The 6,172-nt window shown below is 36.0% G+C and overlaps 1 long non-coding RNA gene across 1 annotated transcript; it reads left to right on the forward strand.

Moving 5' to 3' along the window:
• The first annotated feature begins 1,120 nt into the window (after window positions 1-1,120).
• LOC127509015 (uncharacterized) lies at window positions 1,121-4,900 on the forward strand. Its single transcript, XR_007929098.1, has 3 exons — window positions 1,121-1,254; window positions 1,343-1,385; window positions 4,857-4,900. It is a non-coding gene; the product is annotated as an uncharacterized LOC127509015 (long non-coding RNA).
• The last annotated feature ends 1,272 nt before the right edge of the window (window positions 4,901-6,172 follow it).

The raw sequence follows: 6,172 nt of genomic DNA on the forward strand, positions 1-6,172 counted from the left end.
GTAAGTTACTGGTATACTGGGGCTGTCTGTAAAAAGCATATTCTGAAGCTGTAACTTTATTTATAAAGATTACTTTATTGTAGCCTATTTGAAGCACACTATAATGATGCCATTAGCACACTTAAAGTTAACTTGGAATGCCATTGCAATGTGTTTTAAAATCACTAAAAGTTTGTTATCAGTATAATGTTAATGTATGTTCAACACTCTTACAGTGTAATTGAATTGCAATTCTAATGTCACCAAAACACATTTAAAGTTTATGCTGAGTGAATTCTGCATTTCAAAACTTAAATACAAGAGTATATTTAAAGTGTACTTAAGTATACTTGGAATTGTTCCACTTTAACACAAACAAGTATATTTAATACAACTTTAGTTGAACTTCAGCACTGCTTTTGGACAAATAAAATGCATTTAGTACAAAATTAGTTGTTCCAATTTAGCAGACTTTAAGTGTACCAATTTATAGCGTGTCACAAGTACATTTAGTTATACTAAAGTACATATAAATAAATTGTGCTTAAGTATACTATTTTTTCACTAGGGTAGACTCACCTTGTTTTTCCTTTTTGATTTCCTCAATCTCAGCTTCACTCTTAGCAAGTCTGATTTCCAGATCTTGTAGCTGCTTCAGTACATCTGTGCATATTTTCAAAGGACAAGTCGATTCTGAGTCGGCAGGTTCTGTCGCGAATATGACATTCGGAGCGAATACAAGACATTTGTACAGAAGCAGAAGAACTGCTACTCTTAACTTCATTCTTAATGCTTTAGCTAAAGCGTGTTGGAGATGTGTGTGCTGTATGTGGATGCTCAGAATGCTACAAATCGAATGCTTTTATACTATAATCTTCAGTAATGCACACGATTAACAATTTAGCCAATGACAGACAAAATAGCCTACAGCATATGACTGTTTCTCAAAAAATACCATTGTGCTGGCTTAATGTTTTACAAACGTATGCAATGTTGACAGATTGAAGTTGTGTTTTCTTTGGCAGCTTTGATCTAACAAAACACTGAACTTTGGGCTTAATAACAGTACAAACGATACAGTACTAGACATACATTCCTCTATGTTTGCAACATGTTTTTTTCTGCATTCACTGTAGTTTGGATTCTGAGAGCCGCACAGTGACGAAACGCGGTTGTTTGAGATCTTGCTGTGCTTATTCAATTAATTCATGTATCATATCGTACAAGGTATAAATAATTTAAATATAGGGGAGAGCGGGGTAAGTTGTCACATGGGTAAGTTGTCACACTCTTCATAACTCCAAAACTAGAGGCTCTATCTCAAAAATCAAATAGCCACTTTGTGTGACTTCTTCTTCTATAGTCAACTTCCTGTTCACATGTGGTCAAGATCGCTCTAATCTGAGGTTAGCACAATTTTCTTATTTTTTGTCTTAAAAAGTAAAAAATTTGCACTTTAGATTTTATGCAATACAACTTTGTTAAATATGAATGTTAAAAATTATTATTTTGCACAACATAGAGGAGACACTAATGTGTCTTTTGATACTTTAGCTGACGTGCTATGTTGAGCGAACCTTGAGATTTAGCCAACATTAGCACACATGTCAGTTTGGGGCAAGTTGTCTCAATGACTTTGGGGCAAGTCGTCACATGTGACAACTTGCCCCGGTACAAATAAACACATAGAACATGCTCAAAAAAGCTCAAAAAAGGTTCAGCATGTTAAGTCAGTTATGTTCAGAGGTTAAACGTTAAATTAAGCGAGTTATTTGCGGTACTCCATTCAGTTATCATGGATCTATGTGCAAGCCATAGAAAATTTGAGTTTAAAGTTCAAAGTAAAGTGGTCTTGCCACTTAATGTGTTTTGATTTAAATGTGTATTGTTTGGATTGAAATAATTGTTTTTCCAAATTCTCTAGGCATGATTGTTTATATTTCCAGTTCTGGTTTGAATTTAAAAACTAAAATCAATAATCACAATTAAATAGTTTTGTTCTTATTTTTAGATAATCTAGTGTGACAACTTACCCGCCGATGGGGCAAATTGTCACAATTGCACATTCTCTATTCAACAGTCTACAACTCCATAATGATATAACATATGCAAATGTAATGAATACAACATATGTGCCCAAGACTTCCTTCTTTCATTTGGTATGACATTTATACCATTGTGATGTATGGTGCTCAGTAAATGTTAGACAGTGTGAAAAGTGTGACAACTTACCCCGCTCTCCCCTACATATCAAATACTAGAACATGTGTATGATGTAGTATTTTAGTTGATTTACTCTTGCCAAGCTTTGATTTCTGAGACACACACACAGAGGAAACAGCAACGCAGCTATTTAATTTGTGCTCAATTCATTCAAAGAGTTTATGCTCATTCATTATTGTAGTGACCCTACAGGTTTGTGTATAATACTGTGCTTTCCCCTGGCTCTCCTGAAATCCAGCAAACACCATGTAACGAATCACAGAATTTATTAATTAGCTCAAATTAAGGATGAAATATATATATATATATATATATATATATATATATATAGCTGTGTCTGTGTGTGTTGCTGTCTTTCCTGCAATGCCATTAGAGAGGAGAGGCACAATTAACAGCAGAGTTGCAGATAACCGTGCCTGTCTGTTTGTGTGTTTTACCACATAGGCAGAGATTAAATCACATTGGTCAAAAATCAACACAACGTGGAGAAACATCCACTACATTATTTTTGATATGAAGCAAAGTCCAGATTTCAAATGACGTCCATCTTATTATGAGATTCAAAAAAAAAAAAAATACCGTTTTGGTGCTGTTTAAAGATATCATTTATGTTATATTAAGCCATACAAGTCTTGAAGGGGTGGTTCAGTGTTTTTTTTTCTAGGCTTGATTGTGTTTTTGGGGTGCAGTTTAACATGTCTTAATGCTTCATGAATGGCTCGTTTGACTTCCTGGTTCTATGAAGCCACTCCCTCTGAAATACGCAATGTGCTCAGATTGGTTAGCTGGCCCAGAGTATCATGATTCACTGAAGTGTCCGGAAACGCCACGCCCCTTACCATTAGTTGTTACGTGTGCTTCAAAGAAAATGTAAATAATGGCGTCTATATTACTGTATCAAATTGAACCCGAATCAGACCCAGATGAAGAGGGTCAAGCAGAACCTCTGCAATCGCGGCTTTTAAAGGACGTTTATGAATGGTATTTCATTTAGTATTTGTGTCAAAGTGTTTAGATATGCTGTCACTGCTGTTTGTTAGCTTTCAATATACAGTTTTATCCTGATTAAAGCTTTACTGTAGCCGAATACATGACTGAGTAGTAGCATTTTTGTAAAGGTAGCGTTAATTTATAGCAACTGTTTGTCTATGAACATAGAAGTTTTTTGGTGTTGGTTGGTGTTTGTTGAAGTATGTAATAGAATTTAGCTAACGTTAACTAGCTAGTTAGGCAAAAACGCGTAGGTCTTTGTTTACGTCCTTGATGCAACCAAAAATAGCAACAGAACTATACGTTTAAAAGACATGTACAAACAATAAAACGTACTTACAGTTTGAAGCCAATAAACCGCAGCTTCTGCTTTTAAAGTGGGAACTGCTTCTTTCAGTAAAAGCCTTTGAGCAAATCCAGCATTGAACTCATGTAGATTCTGGAAGCTGTCTTCAGCGCCGCATCCAGTGTAGAAAATAACACTGATTATAATGGGTTCTATTATCTTTTGACGCGTCGCTCGTGTCCGGTGTACACAATTCTTCCGCTTCCATATGCTGCGCAACATGGCCTCGCCCACTTTGTTGCGTGTTCCCGGGGGCGTGTTTTGCAGGGTTTATGATGTCACCAACCCGGGAAGAAGCTTGTGGTAGTCCAAACCGGTCGTTTTTGTAGGCATTAAACTGCCTTATCTTTGAAAGACAATATCTCCATTTGCATTGAACTTTCAGTGCTGTAACTTTGCAGATACTGTTTATGCTCAGGCAGTAACATTACACACTAACTACAGTTAAAAAAGTGAAATCACATTGAACCACCCCTTTAATGTGACGTGACAGATCGCTTTAGCGCCTCAGTTAAAGAGAAGCGGCAGCACGAGCGCATGTGAACATCCTCTCCTCCTCTTTAATACCAGTTACAGCGTGAAATAAACACGACTACACATCTGAAGGTATGTTAAAATATACAGTACAACTTACAGAAATCCGTATCATGTCTCGTGTAATCGCTCAATCAGTGTTTCAATCTCGGAAAGACGTTAATAAAACAGCTTGTAAACAATGTCACGTAACGTCACATTTACCTCCAGAAAAACATATTCAGTGACCATAAACTCATTAGTCAGCTAGAAAAATGAACTCCAGAGAGCAGCATTCTGATAAATATAGCTATGCACCGTTACACATTCATTATAATTTTTAATGTTCTTCAATATTTAATGCATGTTTGAATAAATCAGTTATGACAGCCGCGATTTAAATGTTCATATTTCAAAAAACGAATTGGAGTAGAAATATAATTATGTAATTCTAAACTTTATTTAAAATAAAAACATTGAGTGTAATTTAAGTGTTTGTATATAAATAAGCTAATTTAACCTTCAATATTATTATAGTCGAACCAACTGACTCCCATGTGTAGTTTACAGCATCAGTTGAGAGATTTTTTCCCTCTAGAAAATTTGCCATGTACTGTAACTGAAATACTACATCCAAAATAATCTAATCGAAATTGTAATTGAATCGAAAGCAAGTGAATAGTAATGGAATCGAATTGTGAAAATTGTGTCAATACCCAACCCTAGTTGAAAATGTAATTTTAGTATCTGTGAACACCTCATTTGTGGTGAATAAACAAAGCAATTTCCTTAACTTCCATGACAGCACATCAATAAAATAAAATACAGACCTAAATGGATAACTTAGAACATTGATAACGTTATCACAGCCCACAGCGCGGCAGACAGGCGGCGAATGGCGGCCTTACCACTGTGTGACGTCACATGGAATCAGTATGAATCAATTAGTACGGAAGTGATTAGCATGCTTAACAGTCACACTTAACTCTATAATTACTATATTTCTGCTGCATTCTGTTATCGAGGTTGGATGTTCAGCTATTTCACTCTCTGGCGTTTTCAGCTCAAGAACGTCACAAATGATCATTCAGATACGAGTAACATAGCAGGCGTGATTACATGATTTATTTCCACTCATGCAAATTGTAGGCTTATTAAAAGGCATTTAAAGGCTAATTCACCACCATGCCCCACTAGATAACTAAATTAATTAATTAAAATAACTTAAAAAGCATTGAGCCATTGAACTAACAATGACCCATTTTAAGAAGAGGTAAAAAGATTTGCGTCACTCTACTGGTTTTCTCTGCTCACTTCAGTGCAGCTGGTCCCATCAGGACAATGTGAGGTTTTTATGTAGCCTATATATTTTTTTAGGATAACTTAACATAATTTGTATTGTGGGATGACCACAGGCCCAGACTGGCAATGCAAAACTTGCATTCTTACTATCCTCAATTAAAATTTGGATGCGTCTCTAATGCTGAAATCTTCTCCATTAGCCGATCTCCCTGCTTTTCTATATTTAAATCTTACTGCTGACAGAGAAAGCTATACTAAGCATGTGACAGACAGTGCAAGTAACAATAAGAGGTAATAATAGGTGAAGATGACCTGACTCACTGTGTTTAATGACAGATCTGACTCACTACAGTTGTTTGATGGACTCGTAAAAGGAGTGAGAGGAAAAAGACCCAATTTTGATTAAAGCTAGCGATGTCAGATTAATGTCATAGGCAATACAAGGTGATATCAGATATATTATGATGATTATCAAGCAATATATGCAGCAATTAAAGATAGAAAATAAAGATACACGTAAACCACTCAGCAGAGGCAGACGGGAAACTCACAAATGCTTCAGTCACAAGCAGCTGCTGCTGGAGTTCAGTCTCATGCTGTACATTAACATGATGTTGTGTCTTTTTCAGGATCCTTTGAGTCTCTTTATAAAGTGGGAAAGAAGATTGGATCTGGAGTCTACAGTCATGTACATAAAGGGATTAGGAAACGGGATGGCAAACAAGTATGCTGCATAAACATTCACAAATGTTTTTAGGTGGCCATCAAAATGTGTTGATGATCCCGTGTCTGAGGACCCCATTAAAGTGGTGAGTTGAG

This window comes from Ctenopharyngodon idella, chromosome 3 (assembly GCF_019924925.1).
Source record: "Ctenopharyngodon idella isolate HZGC_01 chromosome 3, HZGC01, whole genome shotgun sequence".
NCBI classification, from domain to species: Eukaryota; Metazoa; Chordata; class Actinopteri; order Cypriniformes; family Xenocyprididae; genus Ctenopharyngodon; species Ctenopharyngodon idella.